General features: G+C 33.4%; 1 non-coding gene across 1 annotated transcript; it reads left to right on the top strand.

The window, feature by feature from the left end:
- The first annotated feature begins 1,785 nt into the window (after window positions 1-1,785).
- On the top strand, window positions 1,786-1,891 carry LOC128292501 (small nucleolar RNA R71). The gene has a single exon (XR_008282486.1). It is a non-coding gene; the product is annotated as a small nucleolar RNA R71 (small nucleolar RNA).
- Window positions 1,892-20,180: the final 18,289 nt, after the last annotated feature.

Here is a 20,180-nt window from a genome sequence, read left to right as displayed (position 1 = left end):
GGATCGACGACATCTAGTAAGACTTTATCGCCTACCTTAAGTTGATTAGGAAAGGTATCGGGCTTGTTTTGGTGTAGTTTTGGTTTCTCATGTGTTCTCGATTTGTGTTCTCGCCATTCGTCTAGCTCCTCTATCTGTAGCCTTCGTTCTTCATGGATGTCTTTGATCTCTTCATGATAGTAGCGCATTGTCTTTGTTGTCTTGGATCGAGAAGGTTCCTGCAAGGACGATTGAATATTCGTTTTATCATCGATAGGTTGTATAGCATTATCCTAAGTCTTAGGGGTTGACTAAATCGCGTGCTTGGAGTGTTACTGCGTCGTCACCTGCACGAAGCGTTAGCTCCCTTGTGCCTACATTAATAATGGTTCTGGCAGTTACTAAAAAGGGTCGTCCTAAAATTAAATGTACCTCGTTATCCTCATCCATGTCTAAGACGACAAAGTCTACTGGGTAAATAAATTTATCAATCTTAATGAGGACATCTTCAATAATACCCTTAGGAAATCTAACTGTTTTGTCAGCCAATTGTATGCTCATCCTAGTCTATTTGGGTTTACCGAGACCTAGTCTTTTAAACATCTTATATGGCATAACATTTATACTTGCTTCTAGATCAGCTAAAGCATTATTCACGATTAAACTACCAATTAAGTAAGGAATTGTAAAACTCCCTGGATCTTTCAATTTGTTCGGTAGCTCATTCTTTAGAATAGCTAAGCAAACTGCATTGAGCTCCACATGCGATGTAGCGTCTAATTTCCTTTTTTTGCTCAGAAGTTCCCTTAAGAATTTTGCTGAGTTAGGCATTTGTGAAAGAACTTCAATAAAGGGTAAGTTAATTTTTTTAAGAGTTTGACAAACTTACCGAATTGTTCTTCTATTCTATCTTTCGTCATCGCTTTAGGATATGGCACGCGAGGTTCATGATTCGTACTTACCTATTTGGGATCATCATTGTTTACCTCTTCTTGACCTTTGTTCATCGCGTTGTCTTGCTGTAATTCTGGCTCAGGTGCAACGAATCCTTTCTTATTTTGAGTGTTAATTGCATTGAGGTGTTCCCTCAGATTAGGTTCAGTATTAATTGGTAGGCTACCTTGTGGTCGTTCGAAAATTAATTTGGGCAGCTAGCCTATCTGAGTTTTGAGTCCTTGGATCGATGCTTGTTGATTCTTAAGTGCTGTCTCGGTATTTTGGAAATGGGTTTCTGACACCGAGATGAATTTAGAGAGCATCTCTTCAAGGTTCAGCTTCTTTTCTTGTTGATAAGGTGGCTGTTGAAAGCCCTGAGGATTTTGTGGCTTTTGATTCCCTTGACCACCCCAAGAGAAATTGGGGTGGTTCCTTCAACCTGCATTATAAATATTACTGTATGGGTTATTTTGAGATCTAAAGTTATTGTTACCCATATAGTTGACTTGTTCCTCTTCGGTTGTAGGATTGAAGGATTGGTATTCTGTATGCACACCTCCTCCACTTGAGTCACACCTCATTACTGGATGTACCTGCGTAGAACTAAGAAAACTATCAATCTTTTTAGTGAGAAGTTTTACCTGATTTGACAGCATAGTAACTGAGTCGATGTTGTAAACACTGGCTATTTTCGTTGGCTTTGTCCTCATAACTTGCCACTGATAGTTATTCAGTGACATTTCCTCTATAAATTCATAGGCATCTTCTGGTGTTTTATTGTTGATGGTTCCGCCAGTAGCTCCGTCAATCATTTGTCTTGTCGAGGGATTCACACCATTGTAGAATGTTTGAACTTGCAGCCAAAGCGGTAACCCATGGTGAGGGCACCTTCTCAGTAAGTCCTTGTATCTCCACCATGCATCGTAAAATGTTTCTAAATCCATCTGCACAAAAGAAGAGATATCATTATGCAATTTAGCCATTTTAGTCGGCGAAAAATGTTTTAGTAAAAATTTCTTAGTCATTTGTTCCCAAGTAGTGATAGACCCTCGTGGTAACGAGTTCAACCACTATTTAGCTTTGTTTCTCAGTGAAAAGGGAAATAAACGAAGACGAATGGCATCATCAAAAATTCCATTGATTTTGAATGTATCGCAAAATTCCAGGAAATTTGCTAAGTGAGTGTTGGGATCTTCATCTTACAAGCCATCAAACTGAACAAACTGCTGTATCATCTGAATAGTGTTAGGTTTTAGTTCGAAATTATTCGCAGCAATAGCAGGTCTAACTATACTAGATTCAGCTCCTGTTAAAGAGGGTTTAGCATAGTTATACATAGTACGTGGAGTAGGATTTTGATTAGCTGCAATTGCAGGAGGCAGTTGATTGTCTTGGTTTTCAGCCATCTCTTTGTTTAGGGGTTGAGTTTCGTCTTCTTGCTCGTTCTCCGTGTATCGTAAGTTGTGCCTTATCTCTCTTTGATTTCCGCGAACTGTGCGGTCGATTTCTTCATCAAAAAGTAATGGTCCTGACGGGTTTCTTCTACTCATAAACTATAAAAAACCTGCCAAGAGGAAGAATAAGTAAATTAATAAATAAGAAAATTAAATAAAATTGTAAGAAAAATAAATGGCTAAAGTAATAAAAATTTAGTGTTCCTAATATTTGGGTTCACAACAGCGGCGCCAAAAACTTGATCGCAGTGATTCGTAACAAGTAATAAATATTTATAATGAAGATCAAACCTAGACTAACTATTATCACGACAAAAAGGCAAGCGCACCTATCGAACAATAGTATAGTAACGGCAAGACCGAGATGTCGTACCCAAGGGAACCAAAAGTACTAGTAATAACTATCTTTTTATTATCTAGCCTAAGAATAAAAGGGGTTTTTTTAATTAACTAATTATTTAAACTAAGAACGCACAGAGAAAAGAATTGGGGTATTGCTTTTGGGAAAATCGATTGACTTGAGACAATACCTAAGGAAAAATCCACCTAGACTTTTCTTGTTATTCTGGCTCCGAATCAGATGATTTATTCATTCGACCTGTTCCTTAGAGATCCCTAAGTTATGTTATTATCCCTATTCAAGACTAATAACGTCTAATCCCTAGATTGAATAATCGAGACATTTCTTTAATTAACACTCTAGGGTTGCATTAACTCAATCTATGGATCCCCTTATTAGGTTTCACCCTAATCCGGCCAAATCTTGTCACCCTATTTCTAGGCGCGCAATCAACTCCGCTTAACTATGGAAAATGTACTCTTCGACAGGGTCTATTCCTCCTCTGAATAAGAGTGTGTCTTGAATTAGTATCCTGGGATATTAAAACAAGAATTAAGAACAAGTTAAATATTTATCATATGATTCAGAAAATAATAACAAGATTCGTCTTAGGTTTCATTCCCCTTAGGTATTTAAGGGATTTAGTTCATAACTAAATAAGAAAACATCTTAGAAGAATAAAGAATACAAAACATAAAGAAAACCCAAAAATCCTGAAGGGAAATTGAGGAGAGATCTTCAATCTTGATGATGAATTCGGCTTCTAAGATGGATCAATTGGCTTCCTTAGGGTAATTCCTTACCCCTCTTCTCTGTCTCTCCTTTCCTCCTCATCTAGTGTGTATTTATAGGCTTTGGAATGCCTGGAAACCCTCCAAAGTGTCCTTTTCCGAATTGGACTTAACTTGAGCTCGTCAGAGACATGCCCGTGCTCGATTACTTCAGGCTGTGTTCGAGTCTGCCAAATTGACACGGTCGTGTGATCTGCCCGTATGAGGAGGTCCAAGCCTTGTTGATTTCGTACTTTGGCCCATTTTCTCCGCTTTTGACCCGTTTCTCGTTCCTTTCACTCTCCTATGTTCTCCTAAGTATAAAATATGAAAGTAAAGCATTAGGAGCATCGAATTCACTAATTCTAATGAGAAATCATCCATAAAATGCATTAAACATGGGGTAAAAATATGTATAATTTATGATTTATCAACTAGGTATGGATTGGCTAGTTAAGGATTAGGCAAAATTAGATTGTGCTGCTAAGCGGGTAGTACTGGAAACTGCAGAGGGTGACAAGGTAGTTGTGACTAGGGAGCATTGGAACTATCTCTCAAATGTGATTTCTACACTAAGAGCTGAGAAGTTGGTTCATAAGGGTTGCGAGGCGTATCTAGCCTACTCAGTTCTTTCGGTTTTGAGGTTTTGGCTGTTAGAGATATCAGAATAGTTAAGGATTTTTTGGATGTCTTTCCTGATGAGCTACCGGGGTTACCTCCTAACCGTGAAGTTGATTTTGAGATAGAGCTGTTGCCTGGTATAGCTCTGGTGTCTATCGTCCCTTATAGAATGGCACCAAAAGAGCTTGTAGAGCTTAAGGCTCAGATTCAAGAGTTACTAGATCGAGGGTTCATCTGTCCTCGTGTGTCTCCATTAGGAGCACTAGTTTTTTTTGTAAGCAAGAAAGATGGAACCATGCATATGTACATTGACTATTGGCAATTGAACAAATTGACTATCAAGAATAAGTACCCCCTACCGAGGATTGAAATCTATTCGACCAGTTTCGAGGAGCCTCGGTCTTCTCTAAGATTGATCTCTGATCAAGGTACCATCAACTGAGGGTCAAGGAGACTGACGTTTACAAGACAGCCTTTAGGACTCGTTACGATCATTACGAGTTTCTAGTAATGCTGTTTGGACTAACGAATACACCAGCAACTTTTATAGATCTGATGAATCGAGTGTTCCAGCCCTATCTGGATTAGTTCATAGTGGTGTTTATAGATGACATTCTAGTGTATTCGAGGACTGAGGATGAACATGATGCTCATCCCTGTGTTGTTCTGCAGATTTTGAGGGAGAAACAATTGTATGCTAAATTTAGTAAGTGTGAATTCTAGCTTCGAGAGGTAACTTTTCTTGGCCATATGGCGTCTTCTAAGGGGATTAGGGTTGATCCTTGAAAAATTGAAGCAGTTCTGGATTGGAAGCAACCTAAGTCGATATCTGAGATTCAAAGTTTTCTGGGATTAGCAGGGTATTATAGACGATTTGTGGAGGGGTTCTCGTTGATCGCTGCACCTCTGACTAAGTTGTTGCGTAAAGGGGTACCATTTAACTAGACTGATAAGCAACAAACAAGTTTTGAGAAACTTAAGAAAGTTCTGACTGAGGCCCCTATCTTAATACAGCCAGAATCTAGGAAGGAATTTATTGTCTACAATGATGCATCACATGTTGGCTTGGAATGTGTGCTGATGCAAGAAGGTAAGTAGTGGTATATGCATCTCGTCAGCTTAAGACGCATGAAGCGAACTACCCGACACATGACTTGGAGTTGGTTGTGGTGGTATTTGCACTAAAGATTTAGAGGCATTACCTGTATGGTGAGAAGTGTATGATTTACACGGATCACAAGAACCTCAAGTATCTCCTCACTCAGAAGGAGCTAAACCTTAGGCAGCGTAGGTGGATTGAGCTACTTAAGGATTATGACAGTTCAATTGAATACCATCCTGGTAAGGCTAATGTGGTAGCCGATGCATTGAGCCGTAGGGCTGTTACTGATTTGAGGGGGATGTTTGCTCATCTCAGCTAATTCGACGATGGTAGTTTACTGGCCGAACTTCAAGTTAAACCGAGGAGGATTGAATAGATTAAAAGTAAGAAGTTAAAGGATGAGTCACTAAATTCTCATTTTCGACAGATAGAGAATGAAGAATCTTCAGACTTTGGGCTGAATAGTGAAGGGGTACTTTGTTTCTGTGGGAGAGTCTGTGTATCGAGGGATACTGATCTGAGGCAGTCTATATGCGAGAGGCGCATAGTAGTCTTTACACTATACATCCTGGCAGGAATAAGATGTACCGAGATCTTCGGGAGTTATATTGGTGGCTAGGTCTTAAGTGTGAGGTTACCGACTTTGTGAGTAAATGCCTGACTTGCCAGCAAGTTAAGGCGGAGCATCAGTTGCCTTCGGGATTGCTTAAACCAGTTAAGATTCTACTTTAGAAGTGGGAGAGAGTAACTATGGACTTTGTTAGCGGGCTACCTCTAGCGCCTACTAAGAAGGATTCAGTATGGGTCATTGTAGATCGATTGACTAAATCTACCCATTTCATACCTATCCATATTGATTACTCACTGCAGAAATTGGCTAAGCTGTATGTATCTGAGATAGTGCAATTGCATGGGGTACCGGTTTCCATCATATTCGATAAGGATCCTCGCTTCACGTCTTGGTTCTGGAAAAAGTTACACGAGGGATTCGGTACAAGGTTGGACTTCAGTACTGTGTTCCATCCTCAGTCAGATGGTCAGTCAGAGAGGATGATTCAGATATTGGAGGATATGTTAAGAAGTTGTGTGATTGACTTCTGGGGCAATTGGGAGGATTACTTACCATTGGTAGAGTTTTCATTAAACAATAGCTAATAGTCCAGCATACAGATGCCACCTTACAAGGCTTTATATGGTCTTAGGTATCGTACTCCTTCTTGTTGGACTGAGTTGGGTGAGTGGCGTGTTCTGGGTCTTGAGCTAGTATCTGTTTTCGAGGATAAAGTCAAATTAATTCAGGATCGACTAAAGGCAACATCAGACAGATAGAAGTCATATGCGATCTGAAGCGAAAGTAAATAGAGTTTTTTGTGGGGGCAGTGGTGTTTTTTAAGGTCTCGCAATGAAAGAAGGTATTGAGGTTTGGTCGAAAAGGCAAGTTAAGCCCTAGGTTCATTGGGCCATATCGTATAATACAGCGTGTGAGAATGGTGGCCTATCAACTTGAGCTACCTCTAGAGTTGGATGGGATTCATGACGTGCTCCACGTCTCTATGTTGAGACGATATGGCTCTGATCCTATGCACGTCGTCTCGACTGAAGAGATTGAGGTTAAGCCAGATTTGACCTTTGAGGAAAAGTAGGTTCAGATTTTAGATCGTGATGTAAAGGTTCTGAGGAGGAAGTCTGTTCCATTGGTTAAGGTGCTGTGGTGTAATCACAGTTCTGAGGAAGCCACGTGGGAACCCGAGGAGGCGATGCGACAAAATACCCTCACTTATTTAATCAGGTAAATTTCGAAGCTGAAATTTCTTTTAGAGGGTAGAGTACTAATGCCCCAAAAATTTAGGTATTTATTTTTGTATGTTGTGTTGCATAAACGTATGCTTGTTTCAGTGGTTGAGTGTCCTAAGGAGTGTTGGAGGGGTCCTGAGTTCAAGCCTTGGATGGTACAAAATTTTGATTTTGGCTTGAACAAACCTTGTCTCCTGTTAGTGAGATTCTTAAATAAATATGGGAAGGAAGTGTCATAAAAAGCGTGTTGGTCTATGGGTTAGTGGCGTATGGAGTGTTAAGAGGGATCTAAAGTTTGAGTCCTAACTGCGCATAAAGGGTATTTTGGTCTTTTGTTTTGCTCTTGACAGGGAAAGGTGTTGTAGTGGGCCTGAAATTGAGGTGTTAGAGGAGTGTGAGGAGTTGTGGTCGAATTCTAGGGATTGGGTAGAGGAAGTTTCGGTTGGTAGGGATTTGGGGGAATAGGATAAGGTTGAGAGATCTTAGGAGTGATAGGGGAGAGAAATTAGAAGTTTGAATGGGGTAGTAGTGAGTGTGCCGAATATGGACTCTCACTTTTGGCAATTTGTAGTTTTTGAACGAAAGGCTGGTAGTTTGGTCATTGTTTGGTTTCAGCTCTTTTCTCCTGGATGTGAATTGTTGCTTTTTGTTTTGGTTGTTCATTTTAGGCATTTTTTTTATTGTTCTTTTTGACGTTTTGGTTATCGACCTCTTGTGCTCTTTTTCTCTCTTTCGTATCAAGTCTCTTGACCGAACACACTTTCTTTCTTTTATCTTACATCTTTTCTTTTCTCCTCCTTCCTTTGACCGAACATACTATCTCCCCTTCTTTCAACTCTCGTAGTAATTGAATTTGTTTTCTGTTTATCTAATTTTAGAGGCCGAATACTCCATCCCCTTTGGGTTGCAGTTTGGTGTTGTTCTTTAACAAGTCGGTAAGTAATCTTGCACTGCTAAAGCCGAATGTTATTCCCTTCTTGCTGATTCTTACCCTCTTTTTACCTAGGTATGGTGTATCTTGCGGTTTCTTGGGCTCTTTGGAAGTAAAGGGGTTGCTGTGAGTGCCGAGCAGACGAACCTTTCCCTCTTTTCTCAATTAAGGTAATTCTAGTTGCGGTTTCTATGTATCCAATAGTATTCCAAGTGTTCAACGAGTATTATAATGAATGATGCGATGAAAGTCCCAAGATGGGCATGGTAATAAAGGTAAAGTTATTTGATATGCTAAGGATTTGTAAAGGTACATACGTTATACTCATGAGTGATGCCTTGTTAAAGGATGATATGTGACGAGAAAGTATATTAATATATATATATGAATACTTGATAAACGAGCTAGAATGCTTGACTGATGAATAATCTTGGTAGTTGTGCTATTATGTCTCACATGATTACGGCTTACTAATATTGCATATTATTTGCATGTGGACTTACTAAGCTTAAATGCTTACTCCCCTCTCTTTTCTATCCTTTGTAGTTCCGCCAAGCTAACCTGGGGATCGGTTAGTTGTCAGAGCATTCGATCACACTATCAAAAGAACATTGGGTATAGTGAATTTGTTATTTTGAGTATGGCATGTATAGGGGACTTGGTCATTTTTTGGTATGTGTCATGCTATTTGGCCAAATTGTGAAGGACTATGATGTTGATGATTCATTTTTTAATAGCCATGTGATATGGCTCATGATTAATTCTTGGCCTGTAATATCTAATTGTTCATGCATGCATGTGTTGATGCTTTGATGATGTTCTATGTGGTTCTGTGATGGATATATGATGAAATATTATCTTGATAATGTGGAATACGATTGCTTGGTGGATGTATGAAGATATATGGATTAAATATTAGGAGATAAAGAATGATTTAATAACCTAAGATGACAATAGTTATGTAACAGCCCGATTTAGGGCCAAAACAAAACAGTGGTTTCGAAACCACGAATCCGAGAATTTATTATTTTGATTAAGTTTTAGTTTTTATATTATGATTACATAATCGTGTGAGAATTTCGTTGCGAAATTTTATCGATTGGGTGTTTAATTTGACGTTTAGGACTAAATTGAAATAGGTGAAAAATGTGTGTGTTCTAGTTCATAAAGTACTTAATTGAAATGGGCGTTTTAATTAGAGGTCCTTCAATGGCAATTAGACCATTATACTTTATATGGACAAAAATTTGGACATGGATGGAATTTTTAGAAACTTTAGTACTAAGGGCAGTTTGGTCATTTGCATAATAAATGAAATAAAATGGGAAAAATAACACAAAAATGTGTTCATCCTTATTTAACTTGGCTGAAACTTGCATGTTCTCCATAGCTAGGGTCTGTTTCAAGCTTTCAAGCTCAACAATCAAGAAAGGCGTGGAATCGACCTCGAACGAGGGAAGGAAAAGGTTTTGGATTAAATTGCAAAATTTTCATATTTTGCACCGAGGTAAGTTTGTATGTAAATAATACATTAACTTCATTTACATTTTTTGTATTTCAGCCTATTTTATATATTTTAGTTGATTTTGAATCATAAACCGACTATTGGAAGAATGGAAATAAGTAATACTGAGAGAAATCCCGATTGAACTTTCGGAAAGATTGAATAATATAGATGAAATGTAGCTAGGTCACAAGAATGGTGCTAAGTGCACATCATGTGTACAAGAGAGCTACGAGACATTATGTAGTAGCTAGGTCACATGTGTGATACGGGATGTATCCCATGTAGACAAGAGAGCTACGGGAGAGAATAAATGTAGCTAGGTCGCATGTGTGATTCCAAGTGAAGGACACCATGTAGACAAGAGAGCTACGAGATAAATTGGCTAGGTCACATGGGTGGTACTAAGTGTTCACCATGTGTACAAGAGAGCCGAATTATATGAAATATGATGGTGGAGCTGTGTGCTGAAACCATTAAGTATCGAGGATTGATCCGAATTGTTCAACGGGATGATTTTATAGTGACATTGTAATCATTAACCTACACTTGTGATGTATGAAATTTGGTGAAAGTGAATTGTGATATGTAGGCTAAATGAGGTAACTACAAAGAAAGTGTGAAAGAGTGAATTAGCAATAATACTGTTTTGGACGGTTGCAGTGACGTGAATTTGAAAAATCACCAAAAATAGTAGGAATTTAATTAGAGGCTGAATGAGATATGCATTTAAAGCTTAATGAGTCTATTTTCATGTAAAATAAACAGATAAAGTAAAGGAACTCTATAATTTGAGATATTTATAATTTTGTGTGACTTTCTCAGAATGACTATGTGATCCCCTATTCTTACTTTGAAAAATCATTAAACATTGTACAAAACTAATTAAGAAATATAGTTTATATGTATAGATTCCTTATTGAGTGTAGTATTAAATGAAATAAATTTCATGGCTATTTGAATTGTGTACTGGGAGAAATTCAATTCGTAGTGAACAGAGGTCAGATCAGTCGAGCTGTGTAACAGGGGAAACTTTAACTAATAAACTGTACTAATTGGCTTGACCAAAAATTCTAGAAAAAAATTAGTAAAAATTAATATGAGTCTTGTTTCAGGAAAATTTTACGGAATTGAATTTCAAGTTTTTTAACTCGAGTTATAATTTATTTAGTGAGTATGATGCAGTAGAGATAGCTTGACCAAAGTGGAGTAAATGGTGAAATTAAAAGTAAATACACTTGAGTTATTGTGTAAACATATTAGATTCTTATTCATTATTTACATACTTGATTACTAAGCTATAAGCTTACCCTCTTTTCTCTCTTTTGTCTTAAAAGGGGTTCCTTTGGGAAATTTTTTCCCCAAAATTTAAAAAAATTTTTTGGGTTAAAAAACCCCCAAAGGAAGGGGGAAATTAAACCCCGGAAAATTTTTTTAAAAAAAATTTTAAACTTTTTTTTTTTAAAAAAAAAAAACCCTTTTTTTAAAAACCCTTTTTTAAAAAAATTTTTTAAAATTTTCAAAAAAATCAAAAAATTTTTAAAATTTAAATTTTTTTAAAAAAAAAAAAAATTTAAAACTTTTTTTTAAAAATTTTTTTTTTTTAAAACCCTTTAAAAACCCCAAAAACCAAACCCCCAAAAAATTTTTAAATTTTCCCAAAACCAAAAATTTTTTAAAATTTAGGGAAATTTAACCCAAACCCCTTGGAAATTGGCCCTACCCTTTTTTTCCCAAAATTTTTGCAAAAATTTTTTAATTTTTTTTAAAACCCAGGCCCCAAATTAATTTTTAAAAAACCCAAAATTTTTTTTTTCCCCTTTAAAAAATTTTTCCTTTTTTAAAAAAACCCCCAAAAAAAAAAAACCAAAATTTTTCCCCAATTTTAAAGGGCCTTTTTTTTCCCGGGTTTAAAACCCCTTTTTTTTCCCTTCCCTTTTTTTTTTTTGGGGAAACCCAAAAATTTTTAAAAAAATTTTTTCCCCAAATGGTTTTTTGGGATTTAAAAAAGGCCAATTTATTTAAACCCTTTTTTTTTAAAAATTAAAAAACCCAAACCCTTTAAAAAAAAAAAAATTGGCCCCCCTTTTTTTTTGGGCCAAACCCTTTCCCAAAAAAACCAAGAAAACCCAAAACCCCAAAAAGATTCCCCAAAAAAGAACCCAAACCTTAATTTTTTGGGCCAATTTTTAAAAAAACCCCCAAAAATTTTTTAAAACCAAAATTCAAAAAATTTAACCAAACCTTTTCAAAATATATTAAAAAGGAACCGGGAATTTTCCTTTGTTTAAAAAAAATTTTTAAAACCTAAAAAACCCCAGCCCTTGGGGGAATAAAAAAATTTTCAATTTAAAGGGAAAAAAAACCCCCCCACCCCCTTTTTTTTTAAACAATTCCCCCCCAAACCAACCAATTTTAAAAACCCCAATTTTAAAAACCCCCAAAAAAAAACCCAAAAAAAAAAACCAAAAAAAACCCCCCCCCCCCCAAAATTTCCCCCAAAAAAATTTTTTTGGGGGATCCCCTCCCAAAAAAAAAAACCTTCCCCCTTTTTGTTTTCCCAAAAAAAAGGGTGGGGTTTTTTTTTCCCCTTTCAAATTTTTTTTTTTTTGGTTTTTTTTTTCCCCCCTTTTTTTTTTTTCCGGGCCAAAAAACCCTTAAATTTTTTTCCCCCTTTCCCCCCCCAAAAATTTTAAAAAATTTTTTTGGCCCCTTTTTTAAAATTTTTAAAAAACATTTCCCCCAAATTTAAAAATTTCCTCCCTTTTTTGGAAATTTAATTTATAATTTTTTAAAAATTTAAAAATTTAAAAAACCCCCCAAAAAAAAAATTTTTTTTTTTTGGGAAAAAACCCCCAAGGGAATTTTTAAAAACCCCCAAAAAATTTTAAAAATTTAAAAATTAAATTTTATTTTTTTGGGTTTCCTTTTAAAAAGGCCCCTTTTTTCCCTTTTTTTTTTCCCCCCCCTTTTTTTAAAGGGGGGAAAATTTTTTTTTAAAAATTTTGGTTTAATTTTTTAAAAAACCCGGCCCAAAAAAAGGGAAGCCTCGGGGAAAAAATTTCTTTTTGGGGGGAAAAAAGGGCCCCCCCCCCCAAAATTTTGGTTTTTTTTCCCAAACCCAAAAATTTTTTTCCCCAAAATTTAAAACATTTAATCCCCAAAAGGAAAAACCCCGGAAAACCCCCCAAACCGGGGCCTTAAAATTTAAAATTTCCCCCCTTTCCCCCAAAAAAAATTTTTTTCCCCCAAAAAAAGGGGGGGAAAAAGGGGGGGTTTTTTTTTTTTAAAAAGGTTTTTTCGAAAATTTTCCCGGCCCCCAAATAACCCTAAATTTTTAAAACCCAATTTAAGTTTTTTTAAACCCCTTTCCAGGGTTTGGGGTTAAAAATTTTTAAATTGGAAAATTTTTTTTTCCAAAGGGCCATTTTCCCCTAAAAAAAAAAAAAACCCCCTCCAAAAATTTTTTTTAATTTTAAAAAAGGGGCCCGGGGAAACCCGGGGGCCCTTTAAAAACCCCAAACCCCTTCCTTTTTTTTTTAAAAAAAAAAGCCTTTTATTTTCCCCCCCCAAAAATTTTTTTTCCATTTCCAATTTTAATTTAAAAAAAAAAATTTTTTTTTAATTCCCCAAAAAAATTTTTTTTTTTTTTAAAAACCTTTTAAAATTTCCCAAATTTTAAATTTTTGGGACACCCCTTTTTAAACCCAAAAAAATTTTTTTTTTTTAAATTTTTTTCCCCCCCCCCAAAAAAACCAAAAGGTGCCTTTCCCTTCCAATTTTTAAAAATTTTTTTTTTTAAAAAATTTTTAAACAAACCCAAATTCCCCAAAAAAAAAGGAAACCGGGCCCCCAAAAACCCCCCAAAAAAAGGGAAAAAAATTTTTCCCAAAAATTTTTTTAAAAAACCTTTTCATTAAAATTTTTTTTTAAAAAATTAAATTTCCAAAATAATAATTCCCAAAATTTAAAAAAAGGGGGGTTTGGGGGGAAATTTTTCCCCAAAAAATTTTTTTTTTTTTTATTAAACCCCCAAAACCCCCCCGGGGGTTTTGGAAAAATTTTTTGGGGAAAAGGGGCCCCAAAAATTTTTTTTTTTTTTTTTTGAATTTAACAAATTTTTTGGGTTTAAATTTTTTTAAATTTTTAAAATTTTAATAAAAAAAAAAATTAAACCTCATTAATTTTTTTGGAGGTTTTAAAAGTTTGGGAAATTTTTTTTTTTTTTTTCCCCCCCCCCCCCAACCCTTTCCCCAAACAAATTTAAATTTTTAAAAATTTTTTTAAATTTTTAAAAGGGGGGAAAATGGTTCCCCCTTTAAAAAAAAATTTTGAACAAAAAACCAAATTTCCAAAATTCCGAAAAAAAAAGCCCCCAAAAAACCCAAAAAATTTTAAATTTAAAATTTTTTTAAAACCCCCCAAATTTCCTTTTTTGAAATTGGGCCCAAATTTAATTTTGAAAAATTTTTTTTAAAAACCTTAAAAAATTTTTTTTCTTTTCTTTTTTTTATCCTTAAATTTAAAAACCTTCTTTTAAAAATTTTTAAAAAGGGAAAAATTTTTTTCCCCCCCCAAAAACCCCAAAAATTTCCCCTTTTTGGGCCCCAAAGGGAATGGGGGAAAAAAATTTTTAAATTTAATTTTAAAAAAAAAAAAAAAACCAAAGGAAAAACCAAATTCCCTTTTTTAATTTTTGGGGCCCCTTTTTTCCCCCCCTTTTAATTTTTAAAAAAATTTTCCGGGAACCCAAAAATTTAGCCCAAAAAATTTAAAACCCCCCCCAAAAATTTTTTTGCAATTTAAAACCCTTTAAACCCAAACCAAAAAAAAACCAAAACCCCCCCAAAAATTTTGGAAAAAAAAAAAGGGAAAAAATTTTTTTTTTCCCTTTTTAACAAAAGGGGGGGGGGGAAAAATTTTTTTTTCCCCTTTTTTTTTTTTAAAAAATTTTTTAAAAAATTAAAATTTTTTTTTTTTAAAAGGGGAAATAAAAAAAGGGGCCCCCCCATTTTAAAGGCCCAAACCCCCCTTTCCCCCTTTAAAGTTTTCCCCGGCCCCTTTTTTCCCCAATTTTAATTTTTTTCAACCCCCCAAAAAAAAAAAAAATTTTAAATTTTTTAAAGGGGGGTTTTCCCCCAAAAAACCCAAAAACCCCCCCCCAAAAAATTTTCCCCCCCTTTCTTCCGAAATTTTTTTTTTTTTTCCCCCCCAAAGGGGGAAAAAAAACCCCCCCCGAACCCCTTTTCCCTTTTTTTTGGAAAGGAATTTTTCCCCTTCCTTAAAATTTTTTTTTTTTTTTTTTAAATTTGGTTTTTTAAAAACCCCCCAAAAAAAAAAAAAAAAATTTTCCCCCCCCCCGGGGGGTTTTTCCCCCCAAAACCTTTTAAAATTTTAAAAAAACCCCCAAAAATTTTTTTTTAAAGGGAATAAAGGGGAAAAAACCCCCAAATTTCCTTTTAAAAAGGTTTCCCCACCAAAGGGGCCTTTCGGCCAAAATTTTCCCCAAGCCCCTTTTCCAAAAATTTTTCCCCGGAATTTTTAAAACCAAAAAATTTTTTTAAAAAGGGGGAAATTTTTTGGGTTTTTTTTTTTAAGGAAAACCCCCAAAAAAAACCCCCTTTTTTTTTAAAAAAAAAGGGGGTTTTATTGGGGAAAAACCCAAACCAAAAACCCCCCCAAATTTTTTCCCCGGGGTTAAATTATTTTTCCCCCCGGGGGGGCCCCCCCCCACAACCCCCCGGGGGGAATTTTCCATTGAAAAACCAAACCGGGGAAAAAAAATTTAAAAACCCCAAAAAATTTTCCCTTTTAAAAAAAGGGGGAAAAATTTTTCCCCCTTTCCAAAAAAAAAAAACCCCCCTTTTTTTTAAAAAAATTTTTTTCCCAAAAGGGAATTTCCCAAATGGCCCCCCCCCAAAATTTAATTCCTTTTTCCCCGGGAAATTTTTAAAAATTTCCCTTAATTTAATTTAAATTTCCTTTTTTTTAAAATTTTTTTGGGCCCCAAAAAATTTATTAAAAGGAAACCCTTTCCGGGGAAACCCCCCCCCAAAACTTTTTTTTTTTAAAATTTTGGGTTCCTTTTTTTTAAAATTCCTAAAAAAGGGAAAAAGGAATTTTTAAAATTTTAAAAATTTTTGGGAAAAAAGGCAACCCCCCCCGGGGCCCTGCCCAAATTTAAACCCCAAAGTTTTTTAAATTTCCTTTTTCCAAAAAATTTTTTGGTTCCTTTAAAAACCCCAATTTTTTCCCCAAATTTTGGTAATTTTTCCCCGGGTTGGGGTTTTTTTTAAATTTTTTCCCTTTAAATTTTAAAAGTTTTTTAAAAACCCTTTTTTTTTAAAAAAAATTTTTTTTATTAAAAAACCTTTTAAATTTTTAAAAAACCCCCCCCCAAAAAAAAAGGGAAAAAACCCAAAAAATTTCCCCCCCAAAAAAAACCCCCTTTTTTCCCCCCTTTTTTTTTTTTCCCCAAAAAAACCCCAAAAAAAAACCAAAAAAATTAAAAAAAAATTTTTTAAAAAAAAAAAAGGGGGGGTTGGGCCCCCAAAAAAAAACCCCCAATTTTTAAAATTTGGGGAAACCCCAAAAAAAAAATTTTTTTTTTTTCCCCTTTTAAAAAAATCAATTAAACCCAAAAATTTTTTAAACCCCCCTTTTTTTTTAAAAAAATTTTTTCCCCCTTTTCCCCCCCCTTTTTTTTTAAAAAAAAAAAAAAAATTCCCCGGGTTTCCAAAACCCCCCCAAAAAACCCCTTTTTTTTTTTTTTTAAAAATTTTAAACCCAAAAAAAAAACCCCCCCCCCCTTTTTTTTTTTCCCCGGAATTAAATTAACCCAAATTTTTTAAAAGGGAAAAAAAACCCCTTTTTTCCCCCCTTAAATTTTATTTTAAAAAAAATTTCCTTTTTAACCAAAACCCCGGGGGGGAAAAAAATTTTCCCAAAAAAAAAAAAAACCCCCTTTTTTTTCTTCCCTTTTGGGTTTTCCCAAAATTTCCCGGGAAAAAAAAAAATTTTCAATTTTTTTAAAAAAAATAAAAACCAAACCCCCAAAAAAATTTTTTTGAAACCCCTTTGGGGCCCTTTTGGGTTTTTTTTTTTTGGGGGCCCCCCCCAAAAAACCCCTTTTTTTAAAACCCCCCATTGGTTTTTTTTTAAAAGGGTTTAAAGGTTTTTTTTTGAAACAAATTGGGCCCCATTTTTTCCCCAAAATTTAAAAAATTTTTAAAAAAAAAACCCCCCCCAAAACCCAAGGGCCCCTTTTTTTTTTTTTAAATTTTAAAAAGGGGTTTTCCCTTTAAAAACCCCCCCAAAAAATTTAAATTTTTTTTTTTCCCTTTTTTCCCCTTCAATTTTTTTTCCTTTTTTTTTTTCCCAAAAAAAAATTTAAAAAAATTTTTTTAACCCCCCCCCAAAAAAAAAAATTTTTAACCCCCCCGGGGGGTTTAAAACCCCAAAATAAAAAAAAACCCCCCCAAAACTTTTTTTAAAAAACCCCGGCCCCCAAAAAAACTCCCCCCCAAAAAAAAAAAGGGGAAAAACCCAAAAAAATAAAAAAAATTGGAAAACCCCGGGAAAAACCCTTCCAAAAATTTTTTTTTAAAAAACTTTCCTTTTTTGGGGAAAAAGGTTTTTTTTTTTTCCCCTTTTAAATTTTAAAAAATTTTAAACCTTAAAAAAAAAATTTTTTTTTTTGGTTTTCCCCCCCCGGGGGAAAAAAAATTTCCCCCTTTTTCCCCAAAAAAAAAAAAAAAAAAATTTCCCAAAAATTTTTTTTTCCCCCTTTCCCTTTAAAAAAACCCCCCAAAAATTTTAAAAAAAAAATTTTTTTTTTTTTTTTTTTTTTTTTTTTCCCCCCAAAAAAAAAATTTTTTTTAAATTTTTTTTGGGGCCCCCTTTTAAAATTTTTTTTTTTTTTTTTTTTCCCCAAGCCTTTAAATTTTCCCAAAAAATTTTTTTGGGTTTTTTTTTTTTTTTTTAAAAATGGGAAAAAATTTTTAAAATTTCCCAATTTTTGGAAAAAAAAAAATTTTTTTAAAAAAAAATTTTTTTTTCCTTTTTTTTTTTTTTTTAAAAAAAAGGTTTCCCTTTTTAATTTAAAATTTAAATTTTTTTTTTTTTAAAAAAGGTTTTGGGTTTTTTCCGGGGGTTTTTTTTTTGGGGTTCTCCAAAATTTTTAAAAATTTTTTATTTTAATTTAAAAAAAAAAAATTTTTTTTCCAAAACCCAACCGGTTTTAAAAAAATTTTTTTAAAAATTTCCCCCATTTTAAAAAAATAAAAAAAAGGGTTTTCCTTTCCAAAGGAAACCAAAATTTTTTAAAAATTTTAAAAAATTTTAACCTTTTTCCCCCCCCCCCCCCAAAAAATTTTTTTTTAAAAAAAAATTTTAAAAAAAAAACCCCGGGAAAAAAAAAAAAATTTTTTTAAAAAATTTAAAAAAAAAAAAAAAATTTTTGGTTTTGAAATTTTTAAAACCCCAAAAAAAAAATTTTTTTCCCTTTTTTTGATTACCTTTTTAAATTTTAAAACCTTCCCCAAAAAAATTTTTGGTTTTTAAAAATTCAAAAAAAAAAAAGAATTTTAAATTTTGGGGGTTTTTAATTAAGGGGAAAAAGGGGGCCCCCTTTTAAAAAAAATTTTCCGGGAAAAACCCATTAATTTTTTTAAAAAAAATTTTGGGGGCCCAAAAAATTTTTTTAAAAAGAATTTTTTTTTTGGGGTAAAAAAAAAAAATTCCAAAAAAAAAAAAAATTTTTTGGGGAAAAAAACCTTTTTGGGTCCCTTTTTTCCCCCAAAAAAAAAATTTTTTGGAATTTAAAAATTTTTTTAAAACCCTTTTTTTTCCCAAAAATTGGGGGGCCCCCTTTCCCCCCTTTTTTTTAAAAAAGGAAAATTCCAAAATTTTTGGGGAAAAAAAAGGTTTAAAAAATTTTTTTTTTTTTTTCCCCAAAAAAAAAAAAAATTAAACGGCCCAAAAAATTAAAAACCTTTTTTGGGGAATTGGCTTTTCCAAAACCCTTAAAAAAAAAAAAAAATTTCCAAAAATTATTCCAAAAAAGGGGAATTTTTTCCCCCCAAATTTAAAATTTTTTTTTTAAAAAAATTTTTTAATTTTCCCAAAAATTTTTTAATTTAAATTTTAAAAAAAAAAAAAAAAAAGGGGGAAAAAGGCCCCCCTTACCAAATTTTTTTTCCCTTTAAAATTTTTAAAAAAAAATTTTTTTTAAAAAGCCAAAATCCCAAAAAACCCAAAAAAACCCCAAAAACCCCCAAAAAAATTTAAAAAATTTTTTTTTTTTTAAAACCCAAGGGAAAAAAAACCCCCCCTTTTTTTCCCCCCAAAAAAAATTAAAAATTTTTTTTTTTTTTTTTTTAAAAAAAAAAAACCCCCCTTTTTTTTTTTTTTTTTAAAAAAATTTTAAAAAAAATTTTTCCCCCTTTTAAAACCCCCCTTTTTCCCCCCTTTTTTTTTCCCCTTTAAAAATTTTTAAAAACCCCCCTTTTTTTTTTCCCAAAAAAAATTTTTAAAAAAAAAACCCCTTTTTTAAAAAAAAATTTTTTTTTTAAAATTAATTGGGGGAAAAATTTTTTTAAATTTTAAAAAAGGGAAAGGGTTTTTTAAAAAACCGGGAAAGGGAAAAATTTTTTTTTAAAATTTCCATTAAAAAAAAAAAAACCCCTTTTTTTAAAAAAACCCTTAAAGTTTTGAAATTTCCCCCCAAAAAAAAAATTTTTTTTCCCCCTTTCCCAAAATTTGGGGTTTTTGGTTTTTTCCAAAACCCCCCAAAACCCTTTTTCCCCCCCAACCCCCCCAAGGAAAAGGGTTTTAAAAACCCCCCTTAAAAAAAAAATTTTTTTAAAAAAATAACCCAAAATTTTTTAAAATTTTTTTTGGGATTTGGGGGGGCCAAATTTTGGGAAATTTTTGGGGCCCAAAGGAAAAAAAATTTTAAAATTTTAAAAGGAAAAAAAAATTTTTTAAAAAAAAAAGGGGAAATTAAACAAATGGGGAAAAAAATTTTTTAAAATTTTTAAAAGGGGCCCCAAAAAAATTTGGGTTTTTTTTTTTAAAAAAAAAAAAAATTTTTTTGGGAACCCAAAAAATTTTTAAAAAAAAAAAAAAAATTTTGGAAAAATTTTTTTCCTTTTTTAAAAAAAACCCCCGGGGCCCCTTTTCCCTTCTTAAATTTTAAAAAGGGAAAAAGGCCCAAAAACCAAAAAAATTTTTTAAAAAAGGGGAAAATTTTTTTTTTGACCCCAAAAAGGTTGAAAAAACCGAAAAATTTTTTGGGGGAAAAAACCCCCCCAAAAATAAAATTTTAAAAAAAACTTAACCCCGGGGGCAATTTCCCTTTTTTAATTAACCAAATTTTTTAAAAACCTTTTTTTTTAAAAAATTTTTTTAAAAAAAAAAAAATTAGGCCCCGGGCCCTTGGCCTTTTGGTTGGGGGTTTTTTCCAAAGGGGTTTTCCCTTCCCCCCTTTTAAATTTTTTCCTTTATTTTGAACAAGGCTTCCCCCTTGGTTGATCAACCGTAAATCAAACGTGAAAGAATTTGTTTTTATTAAATCGTTTTGACCGGCCGATGGTCGATTCTCAAGGCCAATGGTTCCTCCTTCCCTTCACCGAACCCAATCTTTGGCGAACCCAAAGGGAAAACTTTAAACCGACAAAACCTTCCTTAATCCCCAACTTGCAACGGAGGCTTTTCAACTTTCCTTTAATTTCTTTGGTGCCCAATCAA

The sequence above is a fragment of the Gossypium arboreum genome, chromosome 4 (genome assembly GCF_025698485.1).
Source record: "Gossypium arboreum isolate Shixiya-1 chromosome 4, ASM2569848v2, whole genome shotgun sequence".
Classification (NCBI taxonomy): Eukaryota; Viridiplantae; Streptophyta; class Magnoliopsida; order Malvales; family Malvaceae; genus Gossypium; species Gossypium arboreum.
The sequence above is the reverse complement of the archived record's forward strand: the minus strand, read 5'-3'. Positions and strand labels throughout refer to the sequence as shown.